This window comes from Peromyscus californicus, unplaced genomic scaffold, assembly GCF_007827085.1.
Source record: "Peromyscus californicus insignis strain IS unplaced genomic scaffold, ASM782708v3 Scaffold_8__1_contigs__length_139910024, whole genome shotgun sequence".
Lineage (NCBI taxonomy): Eukaryota > Metazoa > Chordata > Mammalia > Rodentia > Cricetidae > Peromyscus > Peromyscus californicus.
In genome coordinates, this window is record NW_026294606.1 from 25,504,760 (window position 1) to 25,517,743 (window position 12,984).

Sequence of the window (12,984 nt, forward strand, 5' to 3'; positions counted from 1 at the left end):
GTTGGTTGGTTGTGACATGGTTTCACTATATAATCCAGGCTGGCTTGAATTCACTGTTTAGTCCACATCGTCCTTAGTTACAGCGACCCTTCTGCGCCAGGCCTGGCCAGTTATTGTTAAAGTGTATCTGTGTAATTTGGAATTCAAGGTAATGCGCTGATCATGAGAAGTCAGGGTGAGCCAGGAGAATTCTAAGGACTGAGCTGAGCATGAAGGGTCTTCACAGAGCAACTATAAGCAGGAAGGGTAAGTGAGGCCACTCCCCTGACTTCACAGGAAGGGTTGTCAAAGAAAACCTGTAGAATTCAGGAAAGTTCAGATACTTCAGCGTTTGATCAACTAACTAAATTTTAATTTGGCTAGAAGTATTTCAAGTAGCATAAATTAAGTGCAAGCTCTAATTAAAAGGGATCCTGTTCACAAAAGACAAGACCATTTAAAGTAAAATAAATGAAATGAAGTAATATAAATGAATCTAAAAATTCATGAGGCTTGCTAGAACACAGTGACCAAGAGGAAATCCATCCAAGCTCTTTCACAGACTAACACCTTACCTGATAAATATGCATCAGTCTCCTGTTGAAGACCAACTTGTTTATAGGGCACTGTCTCAGCTTAGAACACTTGAACAAGGAAATAATTCTATGTTGAAATCTCCTCTCTCCTCTCTCTCTCTCTCTCTCTCTCTCTCTCTCTCTCTCTCTCTCTCTCTCTCTCGATTATTCTGAAAATAACACATTTCTGTTCCACTGGTATGGATAACCATTGTATGAATTTGACAAGTTTTATCTCTTTCCATTTTACCCATCAAAAATCAATTATTCTTTGTTTTGAAGAGTCATCTTGTGTATCTTATTGAATTGTTTTTGCTTATAAGATTATTTGATTATTTCCTGTGCCAAAAAATGGATGGAATTTAATTACTTCCAAATATTACTGAATCTTAACAGGCATTTTACAAAATGCCTTTCTTTACTTAATAAAGGACCATCCCCATATTTCATGAGTTTCCATTCATCTGACAGAGCTGTAGTGTTTGTAATTGTGTGCTTAAAGCCATCAGTCTTCTAGAACCATCTTCAGCTGAGCAAGCCCCAAAGCATGGTCCATTCTGCTCAGCTCTGATCAGCATCTTTATGGTTTATCAGCCTTGGGGTTCAATTTTGTTTGGGATGCTTTTATAAATGAACACAGTCATTGCCAAATCTGTTCTTCCAGATTGCAAAGAGAAAAATCGAGAGGGGAACTTTAGTAGATTAGTGTGTCATGGAGAATAAAATAGAAGTACAAATATACCTAAAGTAGTCTCTGCGATGATTTTGTGCAGTGTACAATTTCACCTTTGTTTCAAAATTAGATGACTGTCTTGGTCATTATTGTCCATGAAGTTATGCACTTCCCTCAGGCTAGACTATGACCAGTGCTCTATCTAGCAAAATCAATTTGTTCCAAAGTACTTCTTCTTTTCCTGAAGAGGAAGGAAGGACAAAGGAAAAGAGGAGTGACGATACACAGAAAGTGTAAGAATTACTCCAGACTTCCTCCTTCTGGAAAGATGTCTGAGGCATTGTTTGCCTGTTTGCTGTTAAATTCCATATAGTCATTTCAGGATCTAAGATGGCTGAAGAATTAGCAGGAATCAGGAGGAAATGGTAATGATTTCACGGAGCTTTGTACTTACAAACACTTCTTTAGAAAAGGCTTTAAAGTACTCATCTCAATGAGCTTTAATAAAATCAATGAATCTTTAAGGGCTCACATTCAAAGGAAAATTTGTTTCTTGCATATATATTCATATATAAATCATTTGTCTTACTCAAATAATATATTACTACATTTAATATTGAAATGCAAGAATTAAAAATTTCGATATTGCCAGGCAGTGGCGGAGCACACCTTTAATCCCAGCACTCAGGAGGCAGAGGCAGGTGGATCTCTGTGAATTCAAGGCCAGCCTGGTCTACAGAATGAGTTCCAGGACAGCCAGGGCTGTTACAGACAGAAACCCTCTCTCAAAAAGAAGAAGAAGAAGAAGAAGAAGAAGAAGAAGAAGAAGAAGAAGAAGAAGAAGAAGAAGAAGAAGAAGAAGAAGAAGAAGAAAGAGAGAGAGAGAGAGAGAGAGAGAGAGAGAGAGAGAGAGAGAGAGAGAGATTGTAGAATTTATTTGTGAATTGTTAAGCTTCAGAAAGACTCTTAGGTCATTGAAGCAATTCAAGCCTGACCAGTGCTAATTTTCTTCACTGTGAGATGCTTACCGGTGGTCCAGCATTCCTGGAAATCCAGGCCAATGTTGTCTCATTTCTGAACACCTGCTAGTACCTTAGTATGAACTATAACCATCGAGGTTGTCCTCTGTACTCCAGGAATGAACATTGACATGAAGGAGACCCTTCAAGACTTCCTGAAATCTGTGCAAGATATGAATCTTTGCACATCTTTCTTGTCAATAGTGACAACATGGAAGTGAAACACATCATATGACCCAGCAATCATTTTTTTTATTTACTCAAATGGGTTGAAAATGTACATCTGCTTAAGAATTCTCCCATGGATACTTATAGCACCTGTGTTCATAACTACCAGACAAAAAAGGAATCAAACGTAGAGTAAGAGAATGTAAGAACTATAGTTCATCTACACAAAATGAGCCATCAGGCCATTGAAAAGGCAGGAAGGCTATGTAAATGCACATAGATAAATAAAAATATGCTAATTGGAAAAGGCAGCATGTTGTAGAGTTTCAGCTGCGACATTCCCAAGAACATAAAAAGGTGATAAAAATGTCAATGGTTGCCTGGTATTGGGGTTAGGGAAGAAAGTAAATAGGGTCCAGAGGATTTTAGGACAAAGAAGTTATTCCATACAATGGTGTAAAGAGAGACGCGTGGCAAAAAAACAAGATACACAACAGCCAAAGCAACCGTGACACCAGCATGGACTCTGAATGGTCATGGCCCATCGATATGGCTTCCTTGAATGTAATGAATGGGCTACTCATGCTGAGAGTGTTGGTAACTGGGCCAGTATGCAAGAGTGACTGCAGGAAATGCGGAGAGACTCTTTGTCCCCTGATGGATTATGCTGTGAACTTCAACTGCTCTAAACCAACCAACCACCCCCCCCCAAAAAAAAATCTTTATCTTAAGTAAAATATATCCTTTAAAGCACTCTCAGCACATTTGTGTATCTATTTTTTTCTCAGTGCCACAAATTTATGAAAGCCCTTTCTTAATTCTCAGCCTTCACCGTGACATCTTTTTGAGTTGACAAATGTGTAATCATTCTAGCTGCACTCACCTGGACAGTCACAGAGACAGAAACATCAGACCAACAAGTAGACTTCGAAGCAGGCAGTTATTACACATCTGTGATCCTGAGATGTAGGAGATGGAGGTAGAGGAATCAGGACTTCAAGACTAGCATGGGCTACATGCTAAGACCCTACTCAGAAACAAACAAGCAAAAGCAGTGAGTATGAAATAGTACAATTTTTCACCTGACGCTCCAACTCCACCTTTCCAGTTTACGTAAGACTTCAGAATAGAATTTAATAATAGTATTAACTGAAATGGTTTCAAATGGTTTTAAATATAAATGATTTCACTTGTAGCTCAAGCTGGTCTTAAATTTGTAGCAATCCTCCTTACACAGCCTCCTAAGTGCTAAAGTTATAGGCATGAGCCACCACACCAGCTTACACAAACATTTAATGTGTTTCTCCTTTTTAAATAAGACCAAACTATTTCTGACATTTTTTTCTGAAAATATATTGTACTTCATGTCCCTCCTTCTACCCCTGACTTCTTTCCTCCTATATGAATCAGTTTCACATTCAGCACAGGTAAATGTAAGAGGTGTGAAAAAAACTGAGTACCAACACTGATGCTGTCTTAGTCACATTGCATCGTATTCAAAATTGTCCGTTGGGTTGGCTTTCTAGAAAACTTCACACATTTTAGGATAGTCACAGAGGGAAAAGGGGAGAAAAAGAGGTGGAACAGGACATCTGAGAGTCTTGGGAGACAAAATCGTCACAAATGGTCTGGATCACAAATGACAGATTTGAAAGGAGGAAGAATTTCAAAAATCCACTGGCTATCTAGTAGGAAGTGGGTATGGGGCTTTGGGTATAGATAAAACTAAGCCAAATGGGCAGTGAGAGAAAGAAATGCCTATGGCATCTGGTCCTGTGGACAGAAGTAGCTCTAATTTGGTCCCTGCACAAGCTATGGAAGCTTCGGATCCAGGGCAGGCACCACAGGCAGTGCTAGGGGGACAGTGGTGACACAGTACTCGAGATGTCAAGTCGATTTGTAAAGAAAAACTAAGGAGAGTCTAGACAATCTGAAGATTATAGTGCAGAAGCCTGGGGGACTGGCTTTGAGGATTTCTCTGTGTAGCTCTGACTATCCTGGAACTCTCCTTGTACACCAGGCTGGCCTCAAATTCAGAGCTTTGCCTGCCTCTGTAAAACACAATAAAGATAAAAACAAATAGCTTTAAGTTATTATAGGATGTGGTAAAAGAGAATATAGAAAACTTTCAGAAACAAATAAAAGTTGGAAAAAAGAAGAAAAGAAAAACAAAATAAATGTTAACGTATCAGAATAAAATAACCCATCTCAGCTATTAGCACATCATTGGATTAAATATGCAAAACCAACTTAAAATAGGACAGATAAGAAGGCTGGAAATAAGGGCCCAGAGATTTGTGGACTGATCATAAAGAACTATTAACTACTGTAATGTTACAAAGTATTGAAGTATCTTTTATATTAAAAAACAGTGACAGCAAAAACAAGTAGTATATATTCTTTATGCTTTTAAAAGTTATAACTTTAAAAAAGTTAGAAAACAAAACCCAATGGAATTGAGAAAACTATCATAATAAAATCACATTTAATGTATTGCTTACAGAAGCAGATAAAAAATAAATAATTATGTGAAAGACATATTAAGTACACAATACAGTACTTCTTATATCTTTAAATTTTGTACTATATCTTTGTGGGACATTTGCAAAACTGGGGTAAAAAGTCAGTGTTTAAAATAATAGTATCAACAAAGCCATGGCCCCAGAAGAAGAAACACAAAACAGACTGGGAAATTTAAATATGGTATATTTAAATAACCCATCAAGTTCGAAGGAAATTTCAATTGGAAATTTGAATAAATTTGAACTATATAAAACCAAATTATGAAAATAACATGTTAAGGACGAGAGATGGAGAGATGACTCAGCAGTTAAGAGAGCTGTCAAGTCGAGATGTCAGGATGAGTAGTATTTTGTTTACATATTTAATGCACCGGGGAAGCCACCAAGAAAACACAGCTTAGCTGCAGAAACAGTCAAGGTGCCAGCCTTGGGACAGTGTATTATGAAGTTTTAGTCACTGTAATGAAACTCCAGACCCAGGCTGCTTATGAAGGAAAGGGAATGATTGAGCTCAGCTCTCTGCTCTTCCAGAGAACCAAGTTCAGTTCCCAAGTTGGGCAACTCACAACTGCTTATAAACTCAGCTCCAGGGGATCCAATGCCCTCTTCTAGCCTCCATAGGCACAAAAACACACACGTGCATGGCACACACACACACATATACACACACAAAGTATGTGTGTGTGTGTGTGTGTGTGTGTGTGTGTGTGTGTGTGTGTGTGTGTGTGTGTGTGTAAAGAAAAATCCCAACTAAAACTATAGAAACAACTATTTTTAAAATACTGTTTCTGGTTTAAAGTTGCTCCCAAACTAGACATGGACAACCCTCGAAGAAGAAAGTTACAGAAATACAAACCCTCAAAGTGTACTGTACCCGCCAGCTGCAGTAGCACACAGCACAGGGTGTACACATCTGTCAGCATGTACTGTAAGAATCATATCAATTGACTTTGAGGCTGAATGAGGGCCCGATCTGAGTTGACTTATGGGGTAAATCTGAGGTCCTTTGTGTTCATGGAATTAGTTATTGACCTGATTTCAGGAGGAAGTATTGGCAGAGCTTCAATTCAGGAAGCTACTCATTTGCCCCTAAAAATGTAAATGCTGTATTATTTTTTATTAGTTAAATGTAAATATTAGCTAAAATAGTTTTTAATGTAGGCATAATTGCCATGGTTTAAATGTTTTATCTCCATAAAAAATTCAGTGAAGAGTTCCATAATCTCTCATTTCACCCTACCCCCAATGTCCCAGAAATATTGAGGTGAGGTGGACCTTTAAGAGATGGGGCCTAGTGAGAGGTCTTCATGTCAATTAAGTGTGAAAAGAACTGTGGGACCCCAAACCCTATGTGTTTCCAAGCTGGAGATGTGTCTTTTCTTGCTCCTGTGCCAGTACAAGTACCCTTTGATCTTTGTAAGACCTGAGCAGGTCTTGAAGACAGGAACCCTGAGCTCAATCATTCCCTTTCCTTCATAAGCAGCCTGGGTCTGGAGTTTCATTACAGTGATTAAAACTTCATAACACACTGTCCCAAGGCTGGCACCTTGACTGTTTCTGCAGCTAAGCTGTGTTTTCTTGGTGGCTTCCCCGGTGCATTAAATATGTAAACAAAATACTGCTCATCCTGACATTTGTAGTTGCAAACTCTTATGGTCTCCTTGGCAACCCTGAAGGTCAGGTTCAAGCACAGTGTGCAAGCCTCCAAACTCTACGATCTGCCTAAGATGTAAGGTCACTAAAGGATGTTCAGAGATATACAGTGAGGATGGATCTACGGCAGTACTGGAACAGCTCATAATTAAAGTAAATATTATGATAACCAGCACATTTTAAGGTAGAGTATTCTTTTTTAAAAAAATATATAATTTGTTTATTTAGTGCTCATTGGTGTTTTGCCTGCATGCATGTCTGTGTGAGAGTGTCAAAACCCCTGGACATGGAGTTACAGACAAGTGTGAGATGCTATGTAGATGTTGGGAATTGAACCCAGGTCCATTTAGAAGAGAAGTTGGTGCTCTTAACCACGAGCCATCTCTTCAGCCCCAAGATGGAACATTCTTAGTCATACATATACATACATACATACATACATACATACATACATACATACATACATACACACACACATATATACCTATATTTATGTGTATATGTATATGTATATATATATACACATATATATCCCAGCAGTGTTAACGACTTTATACATCAATTATTTATAAGAAGTTTATTTTTCATCTCTCAAAAGTAAATAATTTAAGGTCTAGAAGTATATCTCAGTGATTGAGTTCTTGCTCAAAAGAAGTATCCTACAATATCTAGAAGGCTTAAAGGTCAACTGTATGTATGTCTGACTGAACAGGTAGATATTATTCCATTTTATTTTCATTTATTTTATTTTTATTTATATTTGTTCTTTGAGAAAAAGTTTCACTGTGTAGTCCTGGCTGGAAATATATATACCAGCTACCCTTGAACTCACTGAAAGACTTTGCCTCTGCCTCTGCCTCTGCCTCTGCCTCTGCCTCCTCTGCCTCCTCTGCCTCCTCTGCCTCCTCTACCTCTGCCCCTGCCCCTGCCCCTGCCTCTGTCTCCTCTGCCTCTACCTCTGCCTCTGCTTCCTCTGCCTCTGCTTCCTCTGCCTCTGCCTCCTCTGCCTCTGCCTCTGCCTCTACCTCTGCCTCCGCCTCCTCTGCCTCCGCCTCCTCTGCCTCCGCCTCCTCTGCCTCCGCCTCCTCTGCCTCCGCCTCCTCTGCCTCCGCCTCCTCTGCCTCCGCCTCCTCCGCCTCTGCCTCCAGTGCTGGGATTAAAGAAATGCACCACCATGCCCAGTATTATTGTTTTTTAAAATGTCTCAAAGAGACATAGCATCTTCACAAAATCTGATAAGTTCCCAGTCACTTATGACACTTCCTCAGATATATAAAGCAGCATCCTTAAACCAGGAAATCACATCCATTGATTCTCCCAACTTCTTCCCTAGATGCAGTACATGGCTTCCAGGGTGAAGGCTCAGGAGAGAACTCAGGCTCTCCCAACTCATGTATGTAAGAGCAAGATGAGCTCTGCATGTGTGTCTGGGTGTGTATGTGTGCACACAAGTGCATCTGTGTATCTGAGCACAGATGGAAAGGTACACTTTAATTTCCCTACTGTAGTAAATAAAAGAAAGCTTCAAAGAAATATGAAGAAAACACGCTGGCGGACAGCCCAAAATACTTACCGGTTAGCCAGGCAAGTGGGGACCTGCTGCCGTACTCTTAATAATGGTTTAAAGAACTCCCTTCTCCTTCCCATCAGTGAAGCCTTTACCAATTCACACATCAATTCTCTTTCCATACATAAAACACCAGGCAACCATCACTCAAGACCAGGCCTTGCTCCAGTGGAGGGGAGGAAATGCAGCTTCAACGGAAGAGTTCCTCTCTAATCCGTCACGGTCACGCTATTCAAATAGGAAGAAATCTGTAACCCATTAGACATTTTCCTCCTGCATTAATAGACAGAAAAATTAATTATATTTTGTAGCCATTCCTATTATTGTTGGTTTTTTTTTCTGGTTGGGAATGTTTTCAAAAGGCTATGTCTGGAGAGAAGCATGTAGGGACAATTAGATTGGGGAGGAGGCAAAGAACAAAGCTTTGCATCCTGTACTGCAAATACAATTGAGGAAGTGAGCACAGGTGACAGGAGAGAAGAAGAAAGGTGGCATGGTCTTTGGCATACAGAGCATCAAGGAGCGGTTGGCTGCTGATTGGCCAGTGCCATAAAGTGAATCCCAAGTATCCAGCCATGTGCTTGAGAAAAACTTGAAGTTGATGCAGATGATATTGCTCATCACCATCAGCATCCTGTCCTTGAACTGCATCCTCATCAGGAAGAAAATCTGTATCAAACTTCCTGTCCCAAACCACGTGGGTACTCATGGATCATCTGAGAATTCAATGCTTTTGACATTTAGGTCACAGGAATATCCACATGGTGACCTGGTTTTCTTCACAATCATTTAGATAGAAACAAGTAACCATATTTAGATGCAAGAAATCATTTATGATAATGTGCTACTGCTCAGAGCAGTTTAACTAGTTTGCCTCCAAAAAGCACCATGTTTGAATCTGATGACTTGCTATTTCCAAAGATTGCATAAATTATGGAATTGCAGGGCTGGAGGCAGCCTCACATTAACATCTAATTAAATTTCTTCCATTTCCAGATGAGGACACTAGGCCTGAGGAGATTGTCTTAATCCAAGGTAACAAGTAACTAGAGACAGAACGGGAATTGGACCACAGTCAGTTTTCCCCTTTAAAAACAAACAAACAAACAAACAAACAAACAAACATTGGTCACAGAAAATCAAGCAAAGTGTATTTATTTTCATCATTATCTCTACATTCTATTTATTTTCCAAATTTAACAGAAATACAATATGCTCTATGTTGCTGAAATTTGACAATGTTTTTGTTTTTGTTTTATATATTGATGTGTTCATGCAGGCCCTTCCTATATAATTCATAACATTAAATGGCATATTTACATGTGATTCAGTCTCAGAGTAAGAGAACACTTCAGAGACAAGGGTTTGTGTTGTGACTTGTAACAATGTGCGACAGTTAATCTCCATTGTCAACTTGACTGGATTTAAAATCAGCTAGGATACCTAGAGTATAACATGTCTGTGAGGGTGTTTCCAGAGAAGTTGAACAAAGGAAGAAAGATCCATCCTGAGTGTGGATGGCACCATCCCATAAGCAAAAGAAAATAAGCTGAGCACCAACACCCATCATTTTACTTCCTTATGGCTAGCCCTACTGCTACCATGCCTCCCCACCATGAGGGACTGTATCTCCCCAAACTGTGAGCCAAAACACGCCTTTGGTGACTTTCACTTTGCTTTGGTCAGCAATGAGAAAAGCAACTCATACATGAGCTATTAAGTACTTGCAGGGTCTTGATTTCTTGCCTTGGCTCCAACATGCTTTAAAATCATCATAACAGAATAACTACCTCTGTTCCACATATGAGGATATTTTCTGTAAAGCAATCATGAGAGTAGCTAATATCTGATTATGATTATGTGAATTAATTACAATGCCATGCAATAATTAATAGCAGAGAAGCAACAAACAATTCCTTTATACATAGAACTTTAATTGGTAAGACCTTTACAAATTTCAAAATATTTCCATTTCTTAGCAACCTCAGCTAAATAGCATTGACACTAAGTCTTTTATCTCTCAGTATGTCTTACATAATTTTAGTAAAATGAATGTGAAGATGGTTTATCTATGGAAAGCTATTATTTTTAATGTAATTTATACACACACACACACATACACACACATGTGAGAATCTGTTGTTTTTAACAGACTGGACTTACTTCCTTATGATAACTCTAATCTCTTGCCTCTCAGTTCTTGGGGTTCTAGACATCTAACCAATTTCTTCACAATTTCCTCCATCATCTCCCATCCTCATGCTCATCTTCTACTGGCTATAGGAGACTGTGAGATAGACCTCACCAGTAGAGCCCACCCCTTGGTCAACAGAAATTCAGTTATAGGAAATGAGGACTCATCCTTATGACTGAAAGCTTTGTACAGAACAACTATGAACAATGAGCATGGTTGTTTTTTTCTGGTATAGATTACTAAGGCAGCTGAGAATGTAAGAAATAAGAACCATCATTTTACTATCTTCTATGGAGAGCCTGACTGGTTGGAAGGAAGGAAGGGAGGGAGGAAGGGAGGGAGGGAGGGAGAGGGGGGGAGGGAGGGAAGGAGGGAGGGAGAGAGGGGGGAGGGAGGGAGGGAGAGAGGGGGGAGGGAGGGAGGGGAGAGAGGGGGGGAGGGAGGGAGGGAGATAGAAATTCCACTGAAGAAAGTGAAGTAGAGAGATAACTGCTGCCATATTAAAATAATTTACATCATAATTTGTATGTTTGGATCCAGACATTACAGAATTCAGGATAACTCTTGGCAATTAGTGACGAGTGCCAGCAAGTTCCCCACCACCTGCCCTGATTTTTACATCAACCAGCAAAAATTGGTTTCCCCTTGTAGCTAAAGGACTAAACAAACATGATGTTTAAACAAGAGAGCAGTAAAAAATTCTCATTTTTTTCCTTTGAGCTAATTTTACTCAACAAAATCGAAGCAGTTAGCATTCAAGGTTTAAACAGGTAGAGTCACATTCTGATTTCTTACAGTTTTCTAAATCTAAGTATGTCCTTTTCCCCATGGCCTTCTGAGAGTAACATCCTTCAACACACACACACACACACACACACACACACACACACACACACACAGAGAGAGAGAGAGAGAGAGAGAGAGAGAGAGAGAGATTTTCTAATGTTTGTTAGCATACTTGGCTAACATGAGGAAAGAGAGGTATGAGAGAGTAGAACAAAGAAAGAGTAACAGGGAATAATTAACACTAAGGATGTTTGAAAAGGACATATGGAAATCTACTACTTTACAAACACACAAACACACACACACACACACACACACACACACACACACACACACACATATATATATATATATATATATATAGAGAGAGAGAGAGAGAGATACAAGAAATATACAGAAATAGATTTTTTGATGGTAGACAGACAGACAGATAGATAGATGAAAGCTAGATACACAGATAGAAATACAGATACAATAATTCATATAAAGGTTCAATTGCAGTTACCCTAAAACGGGGATGATATTCTTCTCTGAACCCAGTAGTAGATGTGAAATACCTCCCTCTGAATTATTGTTGGTCAGGAGAGTTCCACAAAACCCACAAACAATATAAGCTATTGTGACTGTTCTGGATCACCCACCAGAACTTGACGAGATCCTACTGTTGAACTGATCACACACCTTTGTCTCAGAATATAGAGATTCAAGTTAGTACTGACCAGAAGCTTCCTTTCTGTTGACTTCCATAATACTGGAAGGTGCTATGGGGGGAGGCGGCTGGGAATCATCAACAATCTTATCTAATTGTGACCCCTATAAACTATAATAATGGCCAGCACAGCAAGATACGCCCATAGGTGCATTAGTGACCCAAATTTCTTGGGAATAACCAACCACATTCTGTTTGGATTTAAGACCCTCTCAACAGGGAGAAATGCATCAGCAGTACTATAAATATGTCAAACAACACACAGTTGTGGAGCTCACAGGCCCCAGGGATAAGCCTATTCCTATTATTCTGCTACATGGACATAGTATCAAAATGCCCTCTAAATCTGTATCTCTCTAACCACAGACTAGTGCAGCTCTCTGCCCTCATCGCAGAGATTTCCTGGTGCATTGGATAGTGGTTAGCACAGAAACTCACAATTGGTTAAAGTATGAAGAATAAATGTCAGGGGAGGACTCAGTCACAAACAGGACACTGGTAGCACCCCCCCATGCAAGACTCAAGGGCCACTGTAGAAGAGGCCATGGGAAGACTGAAAGAGCCTGAGGTCTGGGAGAGCTGGAGTGAAGCAGTGTCTTCTGGGCTTGAGAGGAGGTCTCCACTTAAGGACCCACAGCAGCTGTGGGTGTTTGCACGTGACCAAGCCAGTCAGCCTTCTAGCACTGAGGCAGAAAAGGCTCACAAGTCCCACCCCTCAGTGAGGAGCTATTAACAGACAATGGCTTTGGGAAAAGGAAGGGTCAGTTTCCTTTTAGGATGTCGATCCTGGTAGGTTGACCACATTCCATGGATGGCTCTATATTCATGAGTATAAAAAACTGCACATGGCTTATTATCAAAAAATAACTAATGAAAATATTATATTGGAAAAAAGTACTAGGATATTGGCCTGTTCAGATTGATTCTGTCAAGTTGGCTCCACAAAGATGGGAAAGATTTGACCACTTGATTCAACTAGCAGGATGCAGGAACTTCATTCAAACATTAACATCAGGGAGACTGAGAATTTTAGCCCTCACACTAGCTTTTTATAAAATTATGTTTGGAGAAAGGACCAAAGGCATATGTATCTAAGTTCATGGTTTTAGCAAGCAGTTTTAGAGTGTTCATTTAATATA